Here is a 17,328-nt window from a genome sequence, read left to right as displayed (position 1 = left end):
TTATGTTTTGGGTTAACCAATTAATGGGCTTTAGTTTTGCTTTAATTTCAAGTGTAACAAGGGCCCATTTGACATCTTAAGAACTAGCCTTTGGAAGACTAAGAGGACCTTGCTAAATACTTTTGGATGACTTTTGGCTGCCACAATTTCAGTTATAATCAGCCATTAAGTAATGGACCATTATTAGCTTGATTGGATTATTATTAGCACTAGTAGGATATAATAACAATTAATGGTCTTTTGTAATCCTAATGGTTAAAGCTCCTATATAAGCTGAACAATTTCTTATCAATGAAATCAAGTTAAGTTTTGTTTAGAAATTCAATTTTCTATCTAATAGTGAGAGTGATTCTCCTAATTCTTGAGTGATTCAAGAACCCTTGGTTGTATTAAAGGATTTTGCCATTCTGATCATGTGGTGTTTTTGGGTTTTGTTGTGAGTGCTAAAGGTGTACAAGTTGATGCAGAAAAGGTCAAGGCCATCCAATAATGGCCTGCACCTAAGACTGTTAGTGAGGTGAGGGGCTTACATGGTTTAGCAAGTTTTCACAGGAGATTTGTTAAGGATTTTAGTACCCTGGCTGCACCTCTAAATGAAATTGTTAAAAAAAGATTATGGGTTTTAAATGGGGAGAGAAACAAGAGGAGGCCTTTGCTGCCCTTAAGCAAAAGCTAACTAATGCACCTATTCTTGCCATGCCTAATTTTGCAAAATCTTTTGAAATTGAGTGTGATGCATCAAATGTGGGTATTGGGGCTGTTTTGCTGCAAGATGGACATCTCATTGCTTATTTTACTGAAAAGTTAAGTGGGGTTGCCCTTAACTATTCTACTTATGATAAGGAATTGTATGCTTTGGTTATAGCTTTAAAGACTTGGCAACACTATTTGTTACCCAAAGAATTTGTCATTCACAGTGATCATGAGTCCTTGAAATACTTGAAAGGACAAGGTAAGCTTAATAAGAGGCATGCTAAATGGGTAGAGTTTTTGGAGCAATTTCCATACATAATCAAGTATAAAAAGGGGAAAGGAAATATAGTGGCTTATGCACTTTCTAGGAGGCATGCATTGCTTTCTATGCTTGAAACTAAATTGTTTGGTCTTGAATCCTTGAAAGACATGTATAAGGATGATGCAGATTTTGCTGAAATATATGTTGCATGTGAAAAGTTTTTTGAAAATGGTTACTATAGGCATAATGGATTCTTGTTTAAATCAAATAAATTGTGTGTGCCTAAGTGTTCCATTAGAGAGTTGCTTGTGACTGAATCACATGAAGGCGGTTTGATGGGTCATTTTGGGGTTCAAAAGACTTTGGAAATTTTGCAAGAGCATTTCTTTTGGCCTCATATGAAACGTGATGTACATAAGTTTTGTGATCACTGCATTGTTTGTAAAAAGGCTAAATCTAAGGTGAAGCCTCATGGATTATATACTCCTTTACCTGTTCCTTAATATCCTTAGACCGACATTTCTATGGACTTTGTTATGGGGCTGCCTAAAACAAAGAATGGAAAGGATTTTGTCTTTATTGTTGTTGAAAAATTTTCTAAAATGGCACACTTCATACTTTGCAAGAAGGTGGATGATGATTGTATATGGCTGACTTGTTTTTCAAGGAAATAGTAAGACTTCATAGACTATCAAGGAGCATTGTGAGTGATAGGGATACAAAATTCCTTATTTTGGAGGACCTTGTGGGGTAAGATTGGTACTAAATTGTTATTTTCTACTTGTCACCCACAAACAATTGGTCAAACTAAGGTAGTCAATAGAACTTTAGGCACATTACTTAGGACTGTTATAAAGAAAAATCTTAAGTCTTGGGAAGCATGTTTGCCTCATGTTGAGTTTGCTTATAATAGGGTTGTCCATAGCACAACTAATTATTCACCTTTTGAGATTGTATATGGATTTAACCCTTTAACTCCTCTTGATTTGCTGCCTATGCCTAACATTTCCATGTTTGAGCATAAAGAAGCACAAGCTAAAGTTGACTATGTGAAGAAGTTACATGAGCAAGTAAGGGGTCAAATTGAAAAGAAAAATGAAAGCTATGCAAGGCAAGCTAACAAAGGTAGAAAGAAGGTTGTCTTCCAACCTAGAGATTGGGTTTGGGTGCACATGAGAAAGGAAAGGTTTCCAGAACAAAGGAAATCAAAGCTTCAACCAAGGGGGAATGGTCCATTCCAAGTGCTTCAAAGAATCAATGACAATGCTTACAAAATTGATCTGCCTTGTGAGTATAATGTTAGTTCCACATTCAATGTGTCTGACTTATCCCTTTTTGATGTAGAGGAAAAATCTGATTTGAGGACAAATCCTTCTCAAGAGGGAGAGAATGATGGAGATGTGACAATGAGCAAGGACAAGAATCCACTTGAAGAACTTGGAGGAACTATGACAAGGTTGAGAGCAAGGAAAGTAAAAGAAGCTCTGCAGCAAGTTTTGTCAATATTATTTGAGTACAAGCCCAAGTTTGAAGGAGAAAAGATAAAAGTTGTAAATTGCATCGTGGCCCAAATGGAAGAGGACTAACGCACCAGATTAATGCAGTTACTTTATTTTTAAATAAGGGCCCAATGCTTTGTAAAATTGGCTGACCAAATTATGTTTTGGGTTAACCAATTAATGGGCTTTAGTTTGCTTTAATTTCAAGTGTAACAAGGGCCCATTTGACATCTTAAGAACCAGCCTTTGGAAGACTAAGAGGATCTTACTGAATACTTTTGGATGACTTTTGGCTGCCATAATTTCAGTTATAATCAGTCGTTAAGTAGTGGACCATTATTAGCTTGATTGGATTATTATTAGCACTAGTGGGATATAATGATAATTAATGGTCTTTTGTAATCCTAATGGTTAAAGCTCCTATATAAGCTGAACCATTTCTTATCAATGAAATCAAGTTAAGTTTATTTCAGAAATTCAATTTTCTTTCTAATAGTGAGAGTGATTATCCTTGTTCTTGAGTGATTCAAGAACCCTTGCCTGTATCAAAGGATTTTGCCATCCTCTATGTATTGCCTCCTTTGGAAAGAGTGATTATTTCCTTCCATTTTCAGATTCACCCCTTATTCCTTTCTTCTCACCCAATTTTCAAAAAGAATACCTAATTCTGCCCACAAAAAGATATCTTGTGGTCATAACTGGTTCTAACCCTAAAGATCCTAAGTCAGTCCTTGTGCAATGAGAATCATATCATAAATCCTCCTAATTGTTGTTATTTCTTTGATGGAGACAAACCCAAGTTTGCTTTGTTTTGGACTCGTCATCGTCTTCATTATGACGATTGGCCGAGAACGATGACGACGGTCAAGGATAGTAGGATTCTTAGTCGGTTAGACACATTTCCTCGTCCTCTTCCCGCTCGTCAGATGGTGGCCATATTGAATTCCACTCACCCATGTGTTGCTATGCTTGGTATGTATTCGATCTATTTCTTCAATATGTGTTGTAGCTCACTTTTTATGTGTTTTCTATAGGGCTTATGGCTTCTCATGAAGGTATTGGCACTAGCAAGAAGAGTCACTTTTAACAACTGCGTGACCAGTTAAGAGCTTGCAACAAAGGAGCTGGAGTCTCCAATGTTCAAGTTGATACTCCAGCGATAATGATCGTTGAAGATGAGGTGAGGAGTCCTCAAACTTCTCCACCTACTAAAAAGGAAAGAGAAAAGAAAAGGTATCAGGGTGTTGGTACATCTCGACATACTTCTCTTAAACGTCCTCGATTGGAGGAAGATAAAGCTTATAGCAAGCTGATGGGGACAAAAATGAGGATTTTTTATGGTATTATCATCACTATTTCTCACAATGAAGTCGATATCCTGAGCTCCTCTTCAAATTCGTCATTGATGAAGGATTTTATAGAACATCAGTCGCAAGTTTCAGTGATTGGCAAGCATATTGGTCATAAACTTATGAAGACAAAGCCTATTGAGCAGTTGAGGCCGAAATTGCTGCCTTAAAACAATGGTTATCCAAGGTGACAACGTCCAAGAGGGTCTTAACTGCTAAGATGGTGGATCTTCACAATCAACTTACTCAAGCCCAGAGTGATAGAAGGCCCTGGAAGAATAAGTGTTTGAAGTGTGAGGAGAAGGGGAGGAGAGTTGCCCAAGATTTGTCCGAGGTGATTCAGTCCCTCCAAAAGCTACAGGTTTCCTATGACACCCTTGATCAAGAACTTTGGGATATGAAGGCCATGGTGGTTTAGAGCATGGGATGGCCTTATGGCATTCCTTTAGAAGACACTTACTTCAACGTGTGGAAGGACATTTACTAGAAGTTCTTGGTGTTAATTGAAGATATTCTCCCTATCGGCGAGATGGCTGAAGATAACCCTACCACTCTTTCAATAGAAGCTCATGATGAAGAGAATGTCGAGGAAAACATGGAAGGGGATGATGTGCTCAATTGATGCCTTTTAAGTTTAATTTTATTTTGATCATAGTTGGGGATAGTAGTAGTATCCCTCTTTTTGTGTAGGCATTATTGCCATCTTTTTGAATCACGAACTTCGACATTTGAATATATCATTTGTTTCTTAGTTATTACTTGTTTAGCACTTTGACATCAATTTGCTTTTGCGACGTGTGATAGTCAGAATGTAGTTAAAAATATCCAAGGGAGAATCCTGGGTCGAGTATACCTCAACGAAAATCTGGAGGTATTTTGTTGCCTTTATTTATGAAATTATTGGTTTATGTAAAGTAGGGGTTGTAAAAGTCATCATAAGGACAATCTATTTTTTCATGTCTTTTGCATTTCATGTAGAGATGGTCTCTACAGAGGCACTTAGGTGATGGACCTATTCGCAAGTTTATAATGTCGATGAGGCTTCTACAGAGAATTTTTTTATCTCTGTAGGGATGTGTATAGGAGGTCTCTATAATAATATTTTTCACCAAGAGGTGTAACGTAAATCTCTACTAAAATTTAATGTGTATACCTAGTGAACCTTGGTGGTCTAAGGGGGGGAAGAGGTCGAGAATGTCTAGGATGCCCCATGTGAGGTCCCTATTTGGTGTTATCCTTAGCCTTGATCTAGAGAGTCGTCCCCAATTAGGGACACCTTCCAGGCATTATTATGAAAGGCTTAGTGTCTCCAACTGGCATGACATTGTCTTCATCTTCCACTTTAGGATCCAGATTTCTTGCTTCAAAATCTCCTTGTGGAATAACCATCTCCACATTATTAGAAGAATGATGAACATGAGGCGCTGAAAGATGCAAGTTGGCAATATAACATTTTCACCCTATCTTCTAATTGACATGAATTATGATAATATGAACGAAGATATTCAAATATCAATATTATACATTATACATTATACATATATTACAAATGAATATATTTTAAGTTAATGATATATTAAAATATACATATTTTATGTAATAATGTGAAATAAGGATTTTGATATGGATTTGTGGTTTTGATTGTGTTATACTATGCATATATTGAGGTTCAAAGATTTTCGGATATACTTTGTTTTATTTGATACTATATGATAATATATGACTTGCGGAGTTGATTGATTTTGTTTGGCACTTCAACGAGTTGAGGTTATTAAGTCCATTAAAATTTAATTATATATATGATCATTTGGTATGCAATAGTCTTGTATAGACTAATAAATATATTGTGTTTTGTTGATAGTGCAACAACTCTCAAGAATAATACTTTTTCTCTCTTGTTTGATTATGCTAGAAGTCAATATTAGCATTATTTCTAGTACTACAAATATAATTGAAGGCTCTAGAAGAACTATTATACTTCTATCAAGAAGTTTAATAGAAACTTATTAAGTTCCAAGGATATTCGTGTAAATGGATATCATATTAAGACAAACAATGAAGGAGATATAGAATATCTTATATTACTAAACTTGGATGGAATGAAAAATGTGTATTGGAGAAATTATCAACGTTCTCTTATGGCTTGTACTACACATATATTAGTACAATTGAAACACATGTCATTGTAAATCAGAAGTTTATGAATCAAAATGAATTCTTTGTTTGGCATGATTAGTTGGATGACTTGTACTACACATATATTAGTACAAGTGAAATGAATGTCACTATAAGCTAGAAGCTTACGAATCAAAATGAATTTCTTATTTGGCATGATGAGTTAAGTCATCATGGATCAATAAAGATGCGAAAAATAGTTGAAAACTCATGTGGACACCCACTTAAGACTTAAGAGTCAAAAACTACTTCAGTCCAATGATTTCTCATGTATTGCATGTTCACAGGGAAAGTTTATAATAAGACCATCACAAAAAAAATGAGTCAATCTCATTTTGAAAACAAATATCAAGTTATATTTGTGGTTTAATACACCTATCATGTGGGTCATTTAGATATTTCATGATTTTAATTGACACATCAACTAGATAGTTACATATTTGTTTATCATCAACTCGCAGTCAGACATTTGAAAAGTTATTAGAAATATTAATCAAGTTAAGAGCTCATTTCCCAAATTATTCGATTAAGAAAATTTGTCTTGATTATACTAGTGAATTTACATCTCATGCCTTTCATGAGTATTCTATGTCAATCGAAATTGAACATCCAATAGCACATGTTCATACTCAAAATGGACTTGCAGAATCATTAATTAAACGTCTAAAACTAGTTGCAAGACCATACTTATGTAAGGTCGTTAGATGTTTATAAAGGCACTTTTAGATCTCAAGAAAATGATGAAGAACTTCTTAATCCAAAAGTATCATATCTTAGTGTTATAAGAGCACTAATGTATCTTGCTAAATATACTCAACCTAATGTGGCCTTTGCTATAAATTTGTTAAGTAGGACAATTCTTTACCTACAAAAAGACATTGGACTAGAGTAAAACATATCTTTAATTGACACATCAACTAGATAGTTACATATTTGTTTATCATCAACTCGCAGTCAGACATTTGAAAAGTTATTAGAAATATTAATCAAGTTAAGAGCTCATTTCCCAAATTATTCGATTAAGAAAATTTGTCTTGATTATACTAGTGAATTTACATCTCATGCCTTTCATGAGTATTCTATGTCAATCGAAATTGAACATCCAATAGCACATGTTCATACTCAAAATGGACTTGCAGAATCATTAATTAAACGTCTAAAACTGGTTGCAAGACCATTACTTATGTAAGGTCGTTAGATGTTTATAAAGGCACTTTTAGATCTCAAGAAAATGATGAAGAACTTCTTAATCCAAAAGTATCATATCTTAGTGTTATAAGAGCACTAATGTATCTTGCTAAATATACTCAACCTAATGTGGCCTTTGCTATAAATTTGTTAAGTAGGACAATTCTTTACCTACAAAAAGACATTGGACTAGAGTAAAACATATACTTTATTACCATAAGGGTACGATGAATATGAGCTTATTTTAATTCAAAATAATATTTAATGGGTTATGCAGATGCAAGTTATTTATCATATCCTCATAATGATTTATCATAAACACGATATTTGTTCACATATGGTGGCATAATGATTTCATAGCGACCTGTGAAACAAACCATAACAACAAATCATGTAGTATTTTTAGCCTTTGTTGTAAAATTGTTAAGCAGGACAGTTCTTCACTTACAAAAAAACATTGGAGTAGAGTAAAACATATACTTTGTTACCTTAAGGGTACAAGAATATGAGCTTATTTTTATTCAAAATCATATCTAACGGGTTATGCAAATGTATGTTATTTATCATATCCTCATAATGGTTTATCACAAACACGGTATTTGTTCACATTTGGTGGCATAAAGATTTCATGGTGGCCTGTGAAATAAACCGTAACAACAAATCATGCAGTATTTTTAGCATTACATGAGGTAAATCATGAATGTGTTTGATTAAGGTCTATAATTCAACATGTGTGACAAACTTGTTGTCTATCCTCTGGAAGAATGGAATCAACAACCATATATGAAAACAATAGTGCATTATTCAATTGAAAGGGTGATAAGATTCATTCATGTAAAAATATGATAGATCTATTTATAATGTCCAAGGAGAACTTTTGAGCATTTGATTCACAAGTTTGAATTCCATCATCTTAATTATGTGAGTTTACATAAGCGGAGAAATAGAACATGTGATGAACAATATTATATTGAAGAATAAATAATGATATACTATTTTTCCTTCACTAGGTTTTTACCCAGAATTTTTTTCCTAATAAGACACATTCTTTACTCAATGGATACGCAAAAAGGATGAGTGTTATGAATAAATGATTTTCTATTAATTTACTACATTTACTCATATAATTGATTTGCTACAATTACTTTTATGATTGATTACTCTTGAAAAAATTTAAATATCTGTATTAACTTTTTATTTGTATCATTTTTTGACTTACATTTTGTATATATAAATAAGACTTTTCTTATTTGTAATAATACACACAAAAATTTCGTTAATATTCCCTTTTATGTTCTCTTATTTTCTTCTCTCTATTACTAATTTTATTTTATTATAATAAAAATATTACTTATAAAGATTTAAACGAAAAAGAAAGGTTAATGTTGTTGATAAAGCTATTTCAATAAATGATAATTGTTTGTGTCAATTATTTTAAAAGAAAACGGTCAAAAATTAAGAAAAGTGAAGGGTGAAAAAAGAAAAATATCCTGGAAATTTAATATATTTAATTGTACTACTATTTAATATTTAATCTTTATAATTAAAGATAAGTCATCCACTGATCATCCATAATAAATGTTGTGTAATTTGTTTTTTTAATATAATAGATATTTCAAAATAATACATAATAAAAAAATAATATATTAATAAAAAAATTATACCACTCCTTATCTTTTGACTTAATTCAAACAATGTTAAATTTATTTTTTTTTCTTTTTCTTTGTTGATAGTTCACTTTCCACTTTTTAATCCAAATAAAATATTAGAAATAAAATAAGGTTAAAATACTGTATTGGTCCACGTTTTTGTTCAAAAATCTCACTCAGGTCCTAAGATTTTTTTTAATCTCAATTAGGTTCATATTTTTTTAAAATATGTAACAATTAGGTTGATTTCGTTAGTATGGTGGTAACGATGTTAAGGATGTGTCACATGTCAGCTTCTCATTTTTTTGATTTTTTTTTTTTGAATTTTTCTGATTTTTTTTTTAAATTTTTCAAAATTTAAATTTTTTTATTTTTTGTAAATTATTCATGTCACATGTCACATCAATATTGTGCCACATGTCAAGTCATTGTCTCAATCTCAATTTGGTCCATATATTTGTTATTTTGATTACTTCGGTCCATTTATTTTAAAATTTTAAATATATTTATTTTAACTTTTTACAAAATTGTTTTAAAATTTTATATTTAAATTTATAAAATTTTTATTTTTAAAGCAACTCTAACATTTGTATATAAATTATTTAAAACAATTTTGTAACAACTTAAAATAAATATTTTAAAATTTTAAAACAAAATATAAGTAAAGTTTAATGTAAAATAAAAATTTAAATAAAATTAATATTATTAAAATGTTTAATAAAAATATCATTATAAAATTTCTATAAAATTTAAATTTGGTCTCAATTTGGAGATAATGAAATTGAAAATTAAAAAAAAATGGACTGAAATATAATCAAAATAACAAATATATGGACCAAATTGAAATACTTGACACGTGTAATTTAAAAAAATTTAAAAAAATTTAAAAAATGAGGAGCTGACACGTGGCACATCATTAACACCGTTACCATCATACTAACAAATAGACCTAATTGTTACGCATTTTAAAAAATATGGACTTAATTGAGTCTAAAAAAAATCTTAGAACCTAATTGAGATTTTTGAAAAAAACGTTGACCAATGGAGTATTTTAACCTAAAAAGAATATTTACCTATATAATTTAGTTTCAACAAATATTTTCAAATTTTAAAACAAAAAAATATATTTATTTCATTAAATATTTTTCTGCTTTCCACATATACTTTTTTAACTCCTACATTTTTCTTAAAATTTTATTATATTAAATAATTTTTAAAAATAAAAATTAAATATACGAAAAGTTTTTTTTAATTTATTGCAACTAAAAGAAAAATAGAAACTCTTTATATTTTATTTATCGAAAAATAATATTTTTAAATCTCTCAAAAGAGTAATCCATTTTAATAATTATTTTTAAATCTCTCAAAAAAAATAATCCATTTTAATAATGTAATAGTATGTTTTAAATTTTTAAATTAAATTAAAATAAATATAATTAAACTGTGAAGTTGGTTTTGTATGGGATAATAATAATTATAATAATAATACTTTCGATATATCACCATTATTGTTTATTTTAGGTTTAATTACTCGGATGATACCCACTTTAGGTGAAGTGTGTCAAATTGGTATCCTGCGAAAAAAAGTGTCAATTTGGTCCCAAATAAGTTTAAGTGCATCAATTAAGTCCATCCCGTTAGATTCTCACAAACGGCGTTAAAATTGTGGTGATGTGGCAATGAAGAACGGATACGTGTCAATTACCGAAGAACATGTGTAAAAAAATAATAATTGTACAATGTTATGTGTATAAAGTATTTAATCAAAATCAGTTTTGCCCTAAATCATTTTTGCCTGTTACTATCTTCTTCTTCCTCTCCTTTTTGTTTCTGGTTCAGACTTGTAGTGGTGGTTTTCTGGTTCGTGTCGGACCTTAAGAAGTGGTCTTCAATCAATTATCCAATGTCTCATAGTGAGGGTTGTGTGTGTTCTTCATGGGGTTCATAAAAGAATAGTGTCTCTTTCCTATTGTTTCATATAGGGGTGTGGGTAGAACACCAATTTACTACGTTATTGTAATGGATTTTTATTATGGAATGAATTTAGAGTTTCAGTAAGTTCTCCTGTAACTTTATTTCAAGAAAATTCATGGAATAAATGAACATTGTAAGTAAATTTGGAAAAGAAGTTTCACATGGACCTTGTAACTAAAATATTTGGTACACAATATAAGATTGATAATAAAGACATCATCATGCAGTAATATATTGGTTGAATCATTAAAGTCAATTTGTGCATAATAAGGCATCATTATATTCATCCAAAATGCATCTCAATATTCTTCTCCTAAACACAAAAGTTGTTAATTGAAGTGGATACCCAATCGATGTTCAAAATACATAATGCTAACCAAAATCATCTCCTAAGCATTTAAATACATATCAAGGTTCTTCCAAAATACCTCACAATCCAACAACAAATGAAGTACAAAATGACCTAACAAGGTTCTTCAAAAGTCTTCACGAATTCAATATTGGGCTCCTCCTGTATGACAAATTTTCTCTATAGGTGGTTGTTGTAGTTGACTGAGTTTGATGGACTACAGTACTCTAACTTGTTTATGTGGGAAGAGTCTGATTATGTGTTTTAGGTGGTAGGGTTGGCTGAGTCGAAGTAATCTGACTTGGCTTTGTGACTTGAGTAGGCTGACTTTCTTGAGGATCTTGATTTGTTGGGGTGCTTTGGTGTGTACCAGATGGAGCAGGTTGTTGTGGCGCAGGAGAAGCATGTTGGTAATTAGTTCTTTTGTGTCCAACTTGTCTACATAAACCACATTTTTACGTGTTCCACCTAGCCTCAATTGAGTGTCGTCCTTCTTCAATTCCCATGACTCTAGTCTTCGTTTCTTTTTTGGTCTTCCTGGCAAGACCCTTTTAATAGGTGTAACATCCCGACCAAATATTACGGATTTAAATAAATAAAATAAAGAAATAAATAATAACTTCAGTTATTGAAATATCATTTCCTAAAAATACGGTAAATTTTAAAACTTTTCTTACATTAGCAATAATCCAAAATCCATAATTATAAACCATTATAATTATAAAAGTCTAGTAATGTAAAAGATTACAATTTATTCAAAACATAGTAAAATCATCAATACTCTGATAAATTCTTTTCTCAGTCTAGCCCCGCTCCGACTCTATGTCTCACCTAATCCACTTGTAACATCATCTGCTCACGTGTACCGCGTACACGATCATCGCCAACCACAAGAAAATAGGGTGAACTAACAGAATAAACATATATATATATATATAGAATATACATATATACATACAACACAACAAAGGAATTCCATCCTTTGATTCAATAATACATGACCACCACCATGTTCACCGTGTTCTACGTCTTCTGATGGGTACCTCAAGATGTCTTGCTGCCACACCTATCACCCACAACTAACAGAGCACGGGCGGGAAACCATGCTACGGATCACACACCGTAACGCCAGGTGGAGTTCCCAATACGAATAACATTCGTAATGTCCCGAGACTACCAAACTCGTCAGCTTAATACTGAGGAGGGCGATCTAAATTGACCCATCCGTACACGCCACAACGTGCACACTCATACCGGCAACACTCGCCAACTCGAGCCACAACTCAAGAGTTCCTCGTGTTCATCCGACATCCCGAGGCACAACTGAAGGGATGTCATTCCAAGCCACAACTCAAAGAATGTTACGTGTTTAACCCCTATCCCGAGCCACAAGTCAAGGAACATCAGTAAGTCGACCTTAGAGACATCATTAAAACTTGTAGACCACGCACATTCAAAACAAACAAAGCACCCTTGCTTCATCAATATCGCCTGGCGCTACACACCAGGCGCAATAGGCCTCCAGACTGCCTGGCAAGGGACGCGTACCGCCAGGCACCTCTACACTTATTGTTCCTGCAACTATCGCCTGGCGGGACTATCTATGCCGCCAGACGCCTCGCTTCACACAAACCCCCTGGAACAATGCCTATCGCCTGGCGGTTTGAACCATGTCGCCAGGCGCCACACCAATACGACAACTATTCTGGTTTTTCTACACTTCGTTCAATTACAATCTTCCAGTCACGTACTTGCACACCTCCAGAGTATCTATCACCCCTCTATTCAGTACTCATTGGTCTATATATTGTATTCCTTAGCATACACATACCTTCTTACCTTTATTTACTTATATTTCATTGATTCAAGTCTTAGGTTTGACATTGCTAAATGAAATAACACTATTAGCTTCTTGCCCTTACCCTCTATTAATTAACCAATTGTTAGCTAAGTCTCCACCAAATTCTATATGACATAACCACCATCGCCTAGTCAGGTTTACCTCATTCTTCCCACTTGGCAAATCCAATTACTCTTACAATTCCATATTTACTCTAGCAATGTCTTATTATGACTAATATTACAGTAGGTTATCGAACACTTTATGTCTCACTCAAACTGAAATTCCTACTGCACTACAATGACAATTCTCTTCCATTCAAATCCTAGAAGTTACACTTCTAACCCCAACATATGCCATGCTTTGATTCAATTACTATTTCCAATTCCCTAAGTAGAACGAACCTGATTCGCCAAAAGTCCAGAACCATCAATAACTCTCGCGACCATGTCAAGTCCCAAGCCCCTGTGATGGCGCTTGGCGGCATGGAGCTTGCCGCCAGGCGGTGCATGTAGTTCTGGGCAATTTTCCTAGAATTTTTGCACCTACGTTGCCTTCCTACATTTTTTCTTGAACTAAACTCTACCTATCTTCATTGTTTCGTACGCGAGCATGGTAACCGAGACCCAATTATTCAAACTTAACTATACCTACCCAGCACAGTTCCAATACCAATTCACAATAATTATACTCGAATCATAAAACCCCGAAATGTTCAACCCTAAAAGGGTGTTCATAGCAATTTTATCGAATTTAACCTTCAACCACACATTATTTGACCATGTAACCCATCATATCAGTCACAATTACTTAGGACTTACTTAGGACTCGAGTCGCCTACTGAGTGTTCATCACTGCCAGACAGTTCATCAAGAAAACCCAGAATTGGGTTGCAGGCTCGTGTCGCCTGACAGTATAGGGTTTCACCGCCAGGCAGTTCCTCGTAGGAACCCAGCAAAACACATAAAATGGTAGGTATGCGTCGCTTGCCGGGGGTTCATAGCCCGCTAGGCGGATTCTGGAAATTTCCAGAAACACAAAATTTAAACAGTGCAGAAGGGTTCATGCATAATCACAATATATTTATCATACAATTCATGCTTAAACCTAAATTTAACGCGTAAAACTACCCTAACATGGATTCCTTTGCTTAGAAATGAAGATTTTTGAGAGTTCCTCTTTGATCACTAGGCCGCCTAGCACCTCCCTTCAATTCAGCTTCCAATTTCACTCATTTCTCAGCACACACTCTCTAAATTCGTTCTCTTCTTCCTATGCAATAATGTCAGCCACAAAACCTCTCTCTCTCTCTCCCTTAATTGGTCACTAAATGGTGTCTTAATGTGGGTTAAATGATGCAAAACGAAAATACCATTAAACTAAGTTTAATTGTCATTCAATGGTTGTTTTATGATGGTTTTCGAGCCCTCCCTTGGCTGCTAGGGTTTCTGGCTTTTCATATTCATGCCAAAACTAATCTTAGTAAAAATAAAGTTTAATGTGAAACTACCAAGGTTTGAACCCATAACCATGCCTATGTCCAAATAAATGCACAACTATTTAACAAATTCACATTTAGTGATAATTTCTATAATTATAGGATCACATCATCACTCATCATAGTCAAGCATATTATTAAAAAAATAATAATAATTTAAATAATACACAATGGCATACATAGGACTTGAACCCAAGTCCTTTCACACAATAAAGTACTATCAACCATTTGAGCTAGTACTTTTCCACATCACACAGGTCAGGATTAAATTCCATAAAGGCTCCCACTACCTGTATTTATTAATTAAATTTCGCGGGTCTTACAGTAGGAGGCAAGACATCACAGGCAGAAGTCATTTCCCATAGATGAAGACCGTTAACAGGGTATATTAGTAACAAATATGTTTCTTCATAAGTTAAGGCAAGAAACTAATGTGGAAGGAAGTCTTCGGCATTCAGATTTAAAAATCTGATTGTAGTAAGTGTGTATTAGTAGGGAATTGTTGTTATGATCCACTTTCTGCAGTTGCATTCTTAGTTATCTATGTCAACCACAATTTTTTCTCCAATCATTAACCTATGTCTGACCTCAAACAGTCTTTGCCCTAACCAACTGTTATTAGTGAAAGCACACAAAATCAATTTATATTGGAACTGACAAAAATCATTAGCAAAATAATGTTATTAGCAGAATAATGTTATTAACAGTATTACCTTGGAAGCCAATGTTTAGTCTTTTTGGCCTCCTTTTCCATTCTATTCTTATTTTTTGGGCAAATGGAGCATTCAAATGTACTAATCTTCTTTCTATTGCTTGCCCATCTCTTCATGAGGTAAATTCGAATTTCTTCCATCATGCTTATGATTGCCTTTCTCCTTGCATCAAGTATTGTACTGTTGAACCCCTCAAACATATTATTCACCAGGGTGTCACATACAGGTTTGGCTGTGAATCTTGACCTCGACTAAAACCTACTTTACAAAACAAATTTGACTTTAATAACAGATCATAATGTAAACAATAAAATATAGCAATTAGTAAGACATGCCTTGGGGGGATGGCTATCAAGTGTTTGAAAGCGTCCACATTGAGTTGTTTGATTTCCCTCATTACTGCCTCCCACGATTAAGGATGTGTATAGTATGTTGCTTTCCATAACAACAACTTCAGATTTTTCCCAAGAAATTTCTTCCTTAAATTTGAATAGATGTGTTTCACGCAGAACCTTTGGTCCACACTAGGCAAAAGTTCTTGCAATGCTAGGAGTAGTCCGTGTGAAATGTGTTAAAAATGCATTACTATAAGCACAACAGTGGAAGATGAATTCTAAACATGTGAAAAAATTTCCAGAAAACTTACTTTTTGTTGGTCTGAAATAAATGTATAAGTGGAACACACTTTAGGCCCACCAAGGTCTCCAATCATTAAATCTAGAAACCAACTCCATATGCGTATGCCAAAGGAAGCATTTGGTATTTCCATTTCTTCCCACAGTTGTCAACAACTCACCACCACATTTGCCCTTCAGAAAACAACCATCTACACCAATGATGGGCCTACAACACACAAAGTTGTCTTTGCAAGCCTTAAGATAGACATAAAGTCGTTTGAATATTGGGTTCCCCTCATTCTCCTCAACATGAACTTTAACAATTGAGCTCATATTAGACCTTAAAAGTTCGTGTGCATAATCATAAATTCATTTATACTGTTCCTTAAATGATCCATCAATGTTTGTATATGTCATTGTCCTTGCCCTAAAGGTCATAGACCTAGAAACACCAATGTTCCATTTTTTACCTATCTTGTTTTTCAAGTCAGTCAATTTAACACTTGGATTTTCTCTTAATGTCTTCTCCAACCTTCGACTCAACCATTTAAAAGTCATTAACCTAACATTGAATTCCCAACTATAGGTGTGCTTGTTGATAATTTTCCTCAATTGCCAAGTACTTTGGGCAGCCTTATAAGCACAATAGGCATACCACTTACACTTACCTTTCGCACCCAAACATTTAACACAAATTCTTCTTTTATCATTTCTAAATATTTTAAGCTTCCTACCACTATGCACCCCATAAGTTCTTATTGCCTCGGTGAAGTGTTCCTTTTCCATGAAGTAAGTCCCAACCTCCCAGTTGTAGTCCTCCATATTTTTGGGCTAAGAAAATATACCAAAGTTACCATATATGTCTCTATCTTCCTCACTTGTATCACTGTCTAATGTTTCAGACTCTCATTCGATATCAGAGAATCCTCTTTGATCCACATGTTTAAGCTTGGGCTTTTGGCCAGATGAACCTCTCAATCCACCATCCTCAGCTTCTTTAATTCTAACTTCATATAGATCATCATCCACTTCACCATCGCCTCCAACATATACATCATAAATATCATCTTCCACTTCATATCCTTCATTATTAGTAGATAATTCCTCCTCATATTCGTTCCAACTATTTCCATCAAACTCATCATCACTCTCATTATTTACATCAAACTCCTCCTCAGACCCACCTTGTAAACAAACTTCACCTTCAATATCCTCTTCCACGGCGACCTCTGCAACACCTTTAGTGAACACACCAACATCTACATCAACTGGATTAACTGCAATTCCACCCTCCACCCCAACCTCTGGATCAACTCCAATTCCAACATTCACCCCAACCTCTTCAGTAGATGCAATCTCACCTTCTACCCCAACCTTTGGATTAACTCCAATTTCAGCATCCTTTCCAACCTCTACAGCACCTGCAATCCCAACCTCTGGATCAGCTGCAATTCCAGCATCCACCCCAAACTCTACACCAACTGCAATCCCACCACCTTCCACACTAACTTATGCATCAGCT

The sequence above is a fragment of the Vigna unguiculata genome, chromosome 8 (assembly GCF_037176805.1).
Source record: "Vigna unguiculata cultivar grain cowpea cultivar isolate G323 ecotype 2 chromosome 8, ASM3717680v1, whole genome shotgun sequence".
NCBI classification, from domain to species: Eukaryota; Viridiplantae; Streptophyta; class Magnoliopsida; order Fabales; family Fabaceae; genus Vigna; species Vigna unguiculata.
This window is presented reverse-complemented; position numbering follows the sequence as displayed.